The sequence below is a fragment of the Xenopus laevis genome, chromosome 2L, assembly GCF_017654675.1.
Source record: "Xenopus laevis strain J_2021 chromosome 2L, Xenopus_laevis_v10.1, whole genome shotgun sequence".
In the NCBI taxonomy this organism is placed as follows: Eukaryota; Metazoa; Chordata; class Amphibia; order Anura; family Pipidae; genus Xenopus; species Xenopus laevis.
The window spans coordinates 1,189,638-1,205,037 of NC_054373.1; positions in this window are offsets into that span (position 1 = coordinate 1,189,638).

The window sequence follows — 15,400 nt, forward strand, 5'->3', positions numbered from 1 at the left end:
CACAATCTTTCAGAAACCATCTGATTCTCCTAATGTATAATTTTGTCCGAAATGTAAAGAACATAAAGTAGATATTTTTCATTACATTTGGTCCAGGTAATTAGATTACTATGGAAAGGTATTCAGTCATTAGGGATATTACTCACTCAAATATTAGATTACTCCCATAGTTTTCTTTACTGGATCTTAGAGATTACCTTCAAGTGGAAAATAAAAATTCATCTCCAGCTTTTTCTGATGACGTATTTAACTTTTGTTTTCTAGTAATGGCAGCAACCCAAAAAGCTATTTATTTATACTGGATAAAAGAATCTGCCCCAGCTTTAAAAGACGTCCTTTGATATCTTCATGGTCTTTGTCTACAAGATGCTATAAATTATTTAATGGGTGATCAATTTATAAGAAGGCATTTTAGGCATAAATGGGTTATTTACTTGGAAACATTGGATGACAATAAAAAACAATTAATCCATAAATTTATGGCAACTACAACTTGAATTTAGGGCAGTCCTATCTTAAATGTTTTTGACTCTATCCCATTCACATTATATATATATTATATTATGGGACCCATTCTCCAGAAACCCATTCTCCAGAAAGCTCCAAATTACAGGAAGACCATCTCCCATAGACTCCATTTTAATCAAGTAATTTAATTTTTAAAAATTGCCGTTTTCCCTTTAATAATAAAACAGTCGCTTGTACTTGATCCCAACTAAGATATAATTAATCCTTATTGGAGGCAAAACCAGCCTATTGGGTTTATTTATTGTTTAAATGATTTTTGTGTACTTAAAGGGCTAGTTCACCTTTAAGTTGACTTTTAGTATGTTATAAATTGCCCAATTATATGCAGCTCTTCCGTTGGAAATAGTTGGAATCAGTGAATATTCAACATTTACTTTTTATAGTTTTTGAATTATTCGCCCTTTTCTTTTCTTTCCAGCTTTCAAATGGGGGTCACTGACCCCATCTAAAAAGCAAATGCTCTGTAAGGCTACAAATGTTGTTATTGCTACTTTTTGTTCCTCGTCTTTCTATTCAGGCCTCTCCTATTCATATTCCAGTCTCTTATTCACATCAATGCATGGTTGCTAGGGGAATGTGGACCCTAGCAACCAGATGGCTGAATTGCAAACTGAAGAGCTGCTGAATATAAAAGCTAAAGAAGTCAAAAATCATCATCATCATCATCATCATACTAACAGTTAATTTAAAGGTGAACAACCCATTTAAGGTATAAGGATCCAATTTTCCCCAAAGATCCCTTATACAGAAAACCCATTCTGTATAACATGTTTTATACCTGTATAAAAAAAATCAAACAACCTTCTGGACTAGTATATTGGAGGAGACACAAGCCAATAGCATATATATTCCTCTAGCATCTGGGATAGTAGTATTTTGGGGGGCACCAGGAGGTCCAACATACCTGAGAGGAGGCTGAAGAGCAGGAGAGCTGGGACCATGATGCACAAGATGCTCAGAATGTGCCTCTCTCCCCCGTGTCCTGTTGAGTGAAGGGCTGAACTCCACCTCCCATCAAACCACACAGTACGTCACGGCACATTGGTCACAATATGAGAAGAGTGGATGAAAGGCTGAGACAAGGGAAGAAACACAAACACAACTCACTGACCTCAATCTCAATCCAAGTGGTTTCACATCAGTTCAAAATGGTAATGGTCAGGCGAGGCCACAAGTTTGAGGACCAGGCAGATATGGGGGTCTGTGGTTCCTGGAGGTGCTCCTCATAGATATTTGTGACATTTTTATCCTAAAACCAGATATTGGTGGAACCAGCTCCACCCTGGCACAGATGATGGTTGGGCTCCACTACTAATGGTTTCTATAGATGCGGTACCTGGATCCTGTGTCTACTGAGGCTTGAGGAACCTCCACAGAGAAGCCAACTGAGATAAACATGATCATTGCCATCATTTGTCATCAACATCAGGAGGAATTCTATGAGTTGGAGTGAGTAACGGATTAGAAGCCAAAATGTTGAGTTTTAGGCAAAAGTTGACCAGATCAGGAAATAAAGAATATGTATATATAGATCTGTGGGATTATATGTCTTCCTTGGCCTCCAGCTGTATGTTCTTATAGGTTCCCTCTTCCCAACATTCTATTGATGAAATATGGGAGCAAATGGCACAGACTACTCAATGGGCAGCGATTATAGGAACAAGGGTACAAGTTATCTTCTGCGTCTCGGAGTCTCTCGATACAAATGATCAAACATTTTGGATACTCGGGAGTCTGATTTGTCTCTGTATAAGGACAAGCCGGGGGGGGGGGGGTATTTGTTGTCTCTCAAGCTGATCTTGTTCAGTTTCCTGTTGTTTAGACTCAGACGTCCCCCAGAAACCAGACAACTCACACCGGCAACTGATGTTAAACAAAAACCTCGCATTCTTTTAACTCTTCATATATTTGAGGTTTCTTTCCCCTCTTACCCAAGAGCTGACTCATATAGAGAATATTTATCTACTGGACTGACAGGTTGATACAATGAGAACAAGTGAGTGGAAATGTACCCGACATTCAGGGGCCAAATTACATCCAAATATTGGGAGACTGTTATTTAACACTTTATTGTTCCAGAAAGAAATGTCTAAATTCATTGATCTTGTTTATAATTCCAACAATTTAGATGGATAACACCCCCCCCCCCCTTACCAGTCTATTTAAAATAAAGGCACCAAACTGTCACATTCTGATGTTCTGATGCACAAATCTGGTTTGATAAATGAGTCATTGCCTGGGGGTGGGGCGAGATCAGATTCACTTACCCAGTGGGAGGTTCCTGTCTGACCATGGGAAAGAGAACAGCCCAGGAGCAGGAAGTACAGAGAATCAGAGCTCTGTACCTGGGTAAGTACTGGGGGAGATTGGATTCACTTACCCAGGGGGAGGTTCCTGTCTGACCATGGGAAAGAGAACAGCCCAGGAGCAGGAAGTACAGAGAATCAGAGCTCTGTACCTGGGTAAGTACTGGGGGAGATTGGATTCACTTACCCAGGGGGAGGTTCCTGTCTGACCATGGGAAAGAGAACAGCCCAGGAGCAGGAAGTACAGACAATCAGAGCTCTGTACCTGGGTAAGTACTGGGGGAGATTGGATTCACTTACCCAGGGGGAGGTTCCTGTCTGACCATGGGAAAGAGAACAGCCCAGGAGCAGGAAGTACAGAGAATCAGAGCTCTGTACCTGGGTAAGTACTGGGGGAGATTGGATTCACTTACCCAGGGGGAGGTTCCTGTCTGACCATGGGAAAGAGAACAGCCCAGGAGCAGGAAGTACAGACAATCAGAGCTCTGTACCTGGGTAAGTACTGGGGGAGATTGGATTCACTTACCCAGGGGGAGGTTCCTGTCTGACCATGGGAAAGAGAACAGCCCAGGAGCAGGAAGTACAGAGAATCAGAGCTCTGTACCTGGGTAAGTACTGGGGGAGATTGGATTCACTTACCCAGGGGGAGGTTCCTGTCTGACCATGGGAAAGAGAACAGCCCAGGAGCAGGAAGTACAGAGAATCAGAGCTCTGTAACTGGGTAAGTACTGGGGGAGATTGGGTTCACTTGGGTTACTCTCTGCACTAAATCAGGCAATGGTGGACTCAACCGGACGAAAGTCAAGTGCAGGTATGAACCAATATAGTAAAATATATGCGGCTTTATTGAAAAAATGCTTAAAATCAGCAAATAGCGGGCAGGGGAACAACAGCTTTACGCGTTTTGTGACGTAAGTGTCACTTTATCAGAAGTATAGGTGCCCTCTATTGGTCTCACACTAAAATAACATATGCAATTAAGAACATCAAGAACATATGATTAAAAATCACGAAAGCGTGCACCTGCACTACATGAATATGTAGGTGAATAGACATAATATCAAACAATCCAATGTAGATAACTATCATATATGCTCAATAAATTGAATAATAATAATGATGGGACAAAATAGGACAAAATAACGGAAGAGACAGGAGATGAAAAAATATATATAAATGAAAAAATATAAATGCACAAATATGAATGGAAAAATATACATACGAGAAAATAAGAAAAAAATATGAAAAATATATACACATATATGTATATATACAAAAATATATATGAAAAATTATATATATATATGTATATCAAAAAATGGCAAAATAGCAAATATCAAAAATATATCCCAAATATGCAGAAATATAAAAAAATATCATATCGAAGAAATATAAATCCAACTGATAGTGAAAGAAGCAGGAGAATACAATGTGTACAACATATGCAGAAATGGGAGGCCGAGTTCTAAAATAACAATAGACATTATGAGAATGAGAAACAAAATGATAAATATGTAAATTACAGAGACTGCAACATATTAGTAAAGATGTAGGTAGAAATTGAATCTAACATATACTCAGCGATCAATGTAGCAGCTCAATTCCCATTCTCTATTAAGCCCACTCGGTGTAACAGTATTGAGCTTATGAATCCAGAAACGCTTCTTTCCTGAGGAGTGGTACCTCTATGTACCCGTTACAACTCTATCAATGATCTGGGTGGTAATACACGTTTTACTATTATGGCACTCAATTAGATGTTTAGCCACCACCTAGCTCAAATCATAACGTGTAATGCAACCCAAATGCTCAGAGAGACGCTTCCTAAAAGGTCGGATCGTCTTGCCAACATATTATAATCCACATTCAAATGTAATTAGATAAATAATATTACTTGTGCCACAATCTGCATAAAAATTGATATTATAAGTTCTTTGGTTGGACTTCCCCTTAAAAAACGTAGATGGTCTCATATAACGACATGTACGAGAACGAGTAACACCAGATCTATAGCATCCCTTAGTCGTTAGCCAATGTGCAGGTCTGGATGTATCAGACTGGGGGATCGTTCCAAGACTGGGGCCTCTCTTGAAAGCAAAATTGGGTTGTAAGGGTAATATATCCTTTAATTTGGGATCTTGACCCAGAATATTCCAATATTTCAGTACTATCTTGTGCAACTGAGCGCTGTTATGAGAAAAAGTGGTAATAATTCTTGGGCATCCCTTGTTGTCATGTCTATATGTTTTTAAGCTCCTATGAGATCTATATGGGGAATGTTTCTTATTTTTGGAGACCAAGAGGTCCTGCCAGTTTGTGCCCACTGCTCTATCATGGGCATTTTTTACCTCCCAGAATCCATATCCACGTTGTAGAAACGTATCCCACAATTGCATTGCTTGGTGATTGAAAGAGTCCCGCGTAGTACAAATTCTGCGTAAACGCAGAAACTGACCCACTGGGACACCGCGTAGAACATTCATGGGGTGGCAGCTGTTGGCACGCAGAAGGGTATTACGAGTTATGGGCTTACGATATAAATCCGTGAGTATCTTGTTGCCCTCAATGATGAATGTCATGTCCAAAAAGGACATTGTTGTTGAACTGTATTCACTTGTGAAAGATATACCCCACTTGGTATTGGTACAGTATTTAACAAAATCATTATCCGATGTACCATCACCCCACTCTCTGCACTAGTGGAGCCAAAGTTTCAACTCTAAGGGGCCAATTCACCAAGCTCAAGTGAAGGATTCGAAGTAAAAAAACTTCAAATTTCAAAGTGTTTTTTGGGCTACTTCGACCATCGAATGGGCTACTTCGACCTTTGACTACGACCTCGACTTCGAATTGAAGGATTCAAACTAAAATGCGTTTGACTATTCAACCATTCGATAGTTGAAGTACTGTCTCTTTAAGAAAAAACTTTGACCCCCTAGTTCGCCACCTAAAAGCTACCGAACCCAATGGAAGGTCCCCATAGGCTTGGCTAAGTTTTTTTGGTCGAAGGATAATCCTTCGATCGTTGGATTTAAATCCTTCGAATCGTTCGATTCGAAGGATTTAATCATTCGATCGATGGATTATTCCTTCGATTGTTCGATCTAACTTTTTGCGCAAAATCCTTCGACTTCAAATATCGAAGTAGAAGGATTTTCATTCCCCAGTCGAATAACGAGGGTTAATTAACCCTCGATATTCGACCCTTGATGCATCGGCCACTTAAACTTACTGGGAGGGTACCCCTGTTTAACCTGCTTGGTGCTGGAGTGTAAGAGAAGTTTCTCAGCTCATGACTGCAGCACCCCTGGTTGTTTCCCTCTGTAGCTTTAAATGAGTGCAGTTTGGACTTTTAGCTTCTCTCATGTTCTCTCTGACTTATTCTAATACTAATGGTGAATCCTCTGCTGACAAAGGCTCATTAACCCCCAGGGGCAGTGAGTACAGGAGCAAGTCCAGTCCTTAATAAAAACAGCAGATGGGGGGTCCTATAGAGGCCGGCGCTATGAGCCTGAGATCAGGGGGATCAATAAAAATAAGATCAGTTGCACAAGATGCAAAATGCACTTTCTAAACAAGTTGTTGGAATGAGGAGGATTGACTTGTATTCTGGGCAACGTGGGGTTAACCTTAGGGTCTGTCTCTGCAGCATCACAGCACAGGTTGGAAAAGGGGGATCCCTTCTTGTACATTGTGTTATCTCCCCTTTATATTTGTGCTCTTAGTCCCGGACCCTCACTCCTCGGCCTCTCAACACTCCTCCAGCAGTGCAAGGGTTAAACTATACAAAGCTTTAGGTTTATACAGGAAATATCAACAGACCCATGTGGTTAATTAATGTTTGTTCTACAGACTCGTCCCCCAACCACAGGCTCAACTTTGTGTTCTATAATAATCCCCCACCTACATCTTATTATTTCTTATTTACATTCTGTATCTTATTCCTTTACTGACTCACCTGAATACAACTCACTGCTGCCCAAACCCAAAGTACTGAGAGAAACGAAACAGAGAAACCAACGGGATTTGTTCTGTGACCATATAAAGGCACAAGGCTGCAGGCTGAGTTATACAGGGAACTCTGAGTATCACTCATGTATTATAAGGGATAATGTACCCCCTACTGTAAATGATAAGGATATTAGAAGTCACTGAGGGGTTGTACTGTGACCATATAAAGGCACAAGGCTGCAGGCTGAGTTATACAGGGAACTCTGAGTATCACTCATGTATTATAAGGGATAATGTACCCCCTACTGTAAATGATAAGGATATTAGACGTCACTGAGGGGTTGTTCTGTGACTATATAAAGGCACAAGGCTGCAGGCTGAGTTATACAGGGAACTCTGAGTATCACTCATGTATTATAAGGGATAATGTACCCCCTACTGTAAATGATAAGGATATTAGACGTCACTGAGGGGTTGTTCTGTGACTATATAAAGGCACAAGGCTGCAGGCTGAGTTATACAGGGAACTCTGAGTATCACTCATGTATTATAAGGGATAATGTACCCCCTACTGTAAATGATAAGGATATTATAAGTCACTGAGGGGTTGTTCTGTGACCATATAAAGGCACAAGGCTGCAGGCTGATTAATACAGGGAACTCTGAGTATCACTCATGTATTATAAGGGATAATGTACCCCCTACTGTAAATGATAAGGATATTAGAAGTCACTGAGGGGTTGTTCTGTGACCATATAAAGACACAAGGCTGCAGGCTGAGTTATACAGGGAACTCTGAGTATCACTCATGTATTATAAGGGATAATGTACCCCCTACTGTAAATGATAAGGATATTAGAAGTCACTGAGGGGTTGTTCTGTGACCATATAAAGGCACAAGGCTGCAGGCTGAGTTATACAGGGAACTCTGAGTATCACTCATGTATTATAAAGGATAATGTACCCCCTACTGTAAATGATAAGGATATTAGAAGTCACTGAGGGGTTGTTCTGTGACCATATAAAGGCACAAGGCTGCAGGCTGAGTTATACAGGGAACTCTGAGTATCACTCATGTATTATAAGGGATAATGTACCCCCTACTGTAAATGATAAGGATATTAGAAGTCACTGAGGGGTTGTTCTGTGACCATATAAAGGCACAAGGCTGCAGGCTGAGTTATACAGGGAACTCTGAGTATCACTCATGTATTATAAGGGATAATGTACCCCCTACTGTAAATGATAAGGATATTAGAAGTCACTGAGGGGTTGTTCTGTGACCATATAAAGGCACAAGGCTGCAGGCTGATTAATACAGGGAACTCTGAGTATCACTCATGTATTATAAGGGATAATGTACCCCCTACTGTAAATGATAAGGATATTAGAAGTCACTGAGGGGTTGTTCTGTGACCATATAAAGACACAAGGCTGCAGGCTGAGTTATACAGGGAACTCTGAGTATCACTCATGTATTATAAGGGATAATGTACCCCCTACTGTAAATGATAAGGATATTAGAAGTCACTGAGGGGTTGTTCTGTGACCATATAAAGGCACAAGGCTGCAGGCTGAGTTATACAGGGAACTCTGAGTATCACTCATGTATTATAAGGGATAATGTACCCCCTACTGTAAATGATAAGGATATTAGAAGTCACTGAGGGGGTTGTTCTGTGACCATATAAAGGCACAAGGCTGCAGGCTGAGTTATACAGGGAACTCTGAGTATCACTCATGTATTATAAGGGATAATGTACCCCCTACTGTAAATGATAAGGATATTAGAAGTCACTGAGGGGTTGTTCTGTGACCATATAACTCTATGTCACTCAGAATTACATCCCATGCTCCAAGCCTTCTCCCCTCCACAATATAATATCTGGAATGCCCTTTTCCCTTGTAAAGTACTTGGTTGTTATAACTGTCAATTTAAAGGGTTTGTTTACTTTCCAAATAAACTTTTTTTCAGTTCAGAGGGGAATATAAGTGTAACTATTGTATCAAGTCTAACAGCTGCATTTAAAGGGATACTGTCATGGGAAAAAACATTTTTTTCAAAATGAATCAGTTAATAGTGCTGCTCCAGCAGAATTCTGCACTGACATCCATTTCTCAAAAGAGCAAACATATATTTTTATATTCAATTTTGAAATCTGACATGGGGCTAGACATTTTGTCAATTTCCCAGCTGCCCCAAGTCATGTGACTTGTGCTCTGATAAACTTCAATCACTCTTTACTGCTGTACTGCAAGTTGGAGCGATATCACCCCCCTCCCTTTCCCCCCCAGCAGCCAAACAAAAGAACAATGGGAAGGTAACCAGATAACCGCTCTCTAACACAAGATAACAGCTGCCTGGTAGATCTAAGAACAACACTCAATAGTAAAAACCCATGTCTCACTGAGACACATTCAGTTACATTGAGAATGAAAAACAGCAGCCTGCCAGAAAGCATTTCTCTCCTAAAGTGCAGGCACAAGTCACATGACCAGGGGCAGCTGGGATATTGACAAAATGTCTAGCCCCATGTCAGATTTCAAAATTGAATATAAAAAAATCTGTTTGCTCTTTTGAGAAATGGATTTCAGTGCAGAATTCTGCTGGAGCAGCACTATTAACTAATTCATTTTGAAAAAAATTTTTTTTCCCATGACAGTATCCCTTTAAGGAAACTCGGGGATTCTGCTCAGCAGGGACAAACACATGGTTAAGCTCACGGACCAGTTACAGGGTCGCTGACCCCCCCTCCCACAGCTGCTTTACAAACAAGGGGAAACATGAAACTTTACACTTCAATATTAGAAAGACGTTCACAAATAGAAAATAGGAAGTAATTGAAAAAAGTCTTTATTTCTGGGGAATATGTATGTGAGGGTTTTTATCCAGGTCATGGTATATCTGGTATAACGTCTTTAATGATTAATCAGCAAGTCCAGTTACTGTAGATTTAGTTCTACTGGATATTTCTGTGGACGTGTCTGAAACCAACTGAACTGAAACAAGTGTTGGAAGGTGATTAACCCATTTATTACAGACATAAGACTCGACATGATCAATGTACCAGTGTATTGGGCAATGTCAGTGCTCATAATGACCAGCAGGGGGCAGTGTTATACCATATTGTTACATCCGTTAATTTCCCTCATTATATTATTCTGTTCTGCTTAAAATCAGTGGGATTTATCAATCTCTTGGTCTCTTGGTTCCAACATGAATGAGATTAGATATGGTGATAAAACTGCTTCAATTGCTGTCAGACACTATGGGGCACATTTACTTTGCTCGAGTGAAGGAATAGAATAAAAAATACTTCAAATTTCAAATGTTTTTTTTGGCTACTTCGACCATCGAATTGGCTACTTCGACCTTCGACTACGAAACGAACGATTCGATGTAAAAATCGCTCGACTATTCGACCATTCGATAGTCGAAGTACTGTCTCTTTAAAAAAAACTTCGACCTCCTACTACGCCACCTAAAACCTACCGAGCATCAATGTTAGTCTATGGGGAAGGTTTCCATAGGCTTTCGATGGATTAAAATCCTTCGAATCGTTCGAATAGTGCTAAATCCTTCGATATTCGAAGTCGAAGGATTTAACTTCGACAGTCGAATATCGAGGGTTAATTAACAAAACAAGGGAAAGTTGTGCTCACCACTAATTATAAAACCATTAGGCGGGGGTGCAATGAGGGTGAGACCACAAAATACATATAGTCAAATACAAGAGTCCTCTGCACTCAAAGCCAGGAACAAGGCAGGATCCCGCACACCCAACAGATAACAGCAATATGCCTGGTGCTCACTGGCAGAGGTTCGGCAGCCCCACAACAGAGTACAGCAAAGGAATTCCAACAGCCAAAATGGCTTGACAAAGGGGTTTTACTCCCCGAAACGTTGCATCGCACTCCGCATTGAAATAAATTTGGAAGATTTCTCACAGTCCTGTGTGCCGTTGGAATTCCTTTGCTGTCCTCTGCACTCAACCCATTATCAATATATTTAAGACAGAGACATTTTGTGCTACTGCTACTGAAAAATGCCTTACCCTTTAAACAAAACAGGGATTGTTTGTCCATATATTACAATATATTTAATAATAAACTCATCCCATATCTGGCCAGTCCTACACTCAATTTTATCTGATTCATTAAGAATTCTATTGCTTCATTATACATTTTACACAGGGACTAAGTTTTACCTGCAACTTACTTGCTGCTTTCAAAGTAAAACCCTGTGGGGCCACTTGGTTCCAAACCACAAAAGCAACTTGTAAATTCAGATACATAGTAATCATATCCCCTTATATATTTATATATAGTAATCATATCCCTTATATATTTATATATAGTGATCATATCCCCTTATATATTTATATATAGTGATCATATCCCCTTATATATTTATATATAGTGATCATATCCCCTTATATATTTATATATAGTGATCATATCCCCTTATATATTTATATATAGTGATCATATCCCCTTATATATTTATATATAGTGATCATATCCCCCTTATATATTTATATATAGTGATCATATCCCCTTATATATTTATATATAGTGATCATATCCCCTTATATATTTATATATAGTAATCATATCCCCTTATATATTTATATATAGTAATCATATCCCCTTATATATTTATATACTGTATAGTAATCATATCCCCTTATATATTTATATATAGTAATCATATCCCCTTATATATTTATATATAGTGATCATATCCCCTTATATATTTATATATAGTGATCATATCCCCTTATATATTTATATATAGTGATCATATCCCCCTTATATATTTATATATAGTGATCATATCCCCGTATATATTTATATATAGTAATCATATCCCCTTATATATTTATATATAGTGATCATATCCCCCTTATATATTTATATATAGTGATCATATCCCCTTATATATTTATATATAGTGATCATATCCCCTTATATATTTATATATAGTGATCATATCCCCCTTATATATTTATATATAGTGATCATATCCCCGTATATATTTATATATAGTAATCATATCCCCTTATATATTTATATATAGTGATCATATCCCCCTTATATATTTATATATAGTGATCATATCCCCTTATATATTTATACATAGTGATCATATCCCCCTTATATATTTATATATAGTGATCATATCCCCTTATATATTTATATATAGTGATCATATCCCCCTTATATATTTATATATAGTGATCATATCCCCTTATATATTTATATATAGTGATCATACCCCCTTATATATTTATATATAGTGATCATATCCCCTTATATATTTATATATAGTGATCATATCCCCTTATATATTTATATATAGTGATCATATCCCCTTATATATTTATATCTAGTGATCATATCCCCTTATATATTTATATATAGTGATCATATCCCCTTATATATTTATATATAGTAATCATATCCCCTTATATATTTATATATAGTGATCATATCCCCTTATATATTTATACATAGTGATCATATCCCCTTATATATTTATACATAGTGATCATATCCCCCTTATATATTTATATATAGTGATCATATCCCCTTATATATTTTTATATAGTGATCATATCCCCCTTATATATTTATATATAGTGATCATATCCCCTTATATATTTATATATAGTGATCATACCCCCCTTATATATTTATATATAGTGATCATATCCCCTTATATATTTATATATAGTGATCATATCCCCTTATATATTATATATAGTGATCATATCCCCTTATATATTTATATCTAGTGATCATATCCCCTTATATATTTATATATAGTGATCATATCCCCCTTATATATTTATATCTAGTGATCATATCCCCTTATATATTTATATATAGTGATCATATCCCCTTATATATTTATATCTAGTGATCATATCCCCTTATATATTTATATATAGTGATCATATCCCCTTATATATTTATATATAGTAATCATATCCCCTTATATATTTATATATAGTGATCATATCCCCTTATATATTTATACATAGTGATCATATCCCCTTATATATTTATACATAGTGATCATATCCCCCTTATATATTTATATATAGTGATCATATCCCCTTATATATTTTTATATAGTGATCATATCCCCCTTATATATTTATATATAGTGATCATATCCCCTTATATATTTATATATAGTGATCATACCCCCCTTATATATTTATATATAGTGATCATATCCCCTTATATATTTATATATAGTGATCATATCCCCTTATATATTTATACATAGTGATCATATCCCCTTATATATTTATACATAGTGATCATATCCCCCTTATATATTTATATATAGTGATCATATCCCCTTATATATTTTTATATAGTGATCATATCCCCCTTATATATTTATATATAGTGATCATATCCCCTTATATATTTATATATAGTGATCATATCCCCTTATATATTTATGTATAGTAATCATATCCCCTTATATATTTATATATAGTGATCATATCCCCCTTATATATTTATATATAGTGATCATATCCCCTTATATATTTATATATAGTGATCATATCCCCTTATATATTTATGTATAGTAATCATATCCCCTTATATATTTATACATAGTGATCATATCCCCTTATATATTTATACATAGTGATCATATCCCCCTTATATATTTATATATAGTGATCATATCCCCTTATATATTTTTATATAGTGATCATATCCCCCTTATATATTTATATATAGTGATCATATCCCCTTATATATTTATATATAGTGATCATATCCCCTTATATATTTATATATAGTAATCATATCCCCTTATATATTTATATATAGTGATCATATCCCCTTATATATTTATACATAGTGATCATATCCCCTTATATATTTATACATAGTGATCATATCCCCCTTATATATTTATATATAGTGATCATATCCCCTTATATATTTTTATATAGTGATCATATCCCCCTTATATATTTATATATAGTGATCATATCCCCTTATATATTTATATATAGTGATCATACCCCCCTTATATATTTATATATAGTGATCATATCCCCTTATATATTTATATATAGTGATCATATCCCCTTATATATTTATACATAGTGATCATATCCCCTTATATATTTATACATAGTGATCATATCCCCCTTATATATTTATATATAGTGATCATATCCCCTTATATATTTTTATATAGTGATCATATCCCCCTTATATATTTATATATAGTGATCATATCCCCTTATATATTTATATATAGTGATCATATCCCCTTATATATTTATATATAGTAATCATATCCCCCTTATATATTTATATATAGTAATCATATCCCCTTATATATTTATATACTGTATAGTAATCATATCCCCTTATATATTTATATATAGTAATCATATCCCCTTATATATTTATATATAGTGATCATATCCCCTTATATATTTATATATAGTGATCATATCCCCTTATATATTTATATATAGTGATCATATCCCCCTTATATATTTATATATAGTGATCATATCCCCGTATATATTTATATATAGTAATCATATCCCCTTATATATTTATATATAGTGATCATATCCCCCTTATATATTTATATATAGTGATCATATCCCCTTATATATTTATATATAGTGATCATATCCCCTTATATATTTATATATAGTGATCATATCCCCCTTATATATTTATATATAGTGATCATATCCCCGTATATATTTATATATAGTAATCATATCCCCTTATATATTTATATATAGTGATCATATCCCCCTTATATATTTATATATAGTGATCATACCCCCTTATATATTTATATATAGTGATCATATCCCCTTATATATTTATATATAGTGATCATATCCCCTTATATATTTATATATAGTGATCATATCCCCTTATATATTTATATCTAGTGATCATATCCCCTTATATATTTATATATAGTGATCATATCCCCCTTATATATTTATATATAGTGATCATATCCCTTTATATATTTATATATAGTGATCATATCCCCTTATATATTTATATCTAGTGATCATATCCCCTTATATATTTATATATAGTGATCATATCCCCTTATATATTTATATATAGTAATCATATCCCCTTATATATTTATATATAGTGATCATATCCCCTTATATATTTATACATAGTGATCATATCCCCTTATATATTTATACATAGTGATCATATCCCCCTTATATATTTATATATAGTGATCATATCCCCCTTAACTGTCTCTTCTCCAGTGTAACAATCCCAACCTCCCTTTCCCCATAACTGATCCCTTCCATTCCCTTTATCAGTGAAGTTGCTGAACTAGTGGGTGTTTTGGGCTCAGGGAAGCAGATTTATTGCGCAGGAGACACAGGGATGTGATAAGACTGAGATGTATCAGTGGGGACAGATATAAATGTCAGTGTTTTTGTGCAGAGCAGGAATATCCCGTGTGTCCGATCAGTTTCCCTCATGGAAAAATCACCTTATTTACTAACCAGATACAATCGACTTCCTCTCCCCAAATACCTGAAATTCTCTCAGTAAAGGGCAAATATACA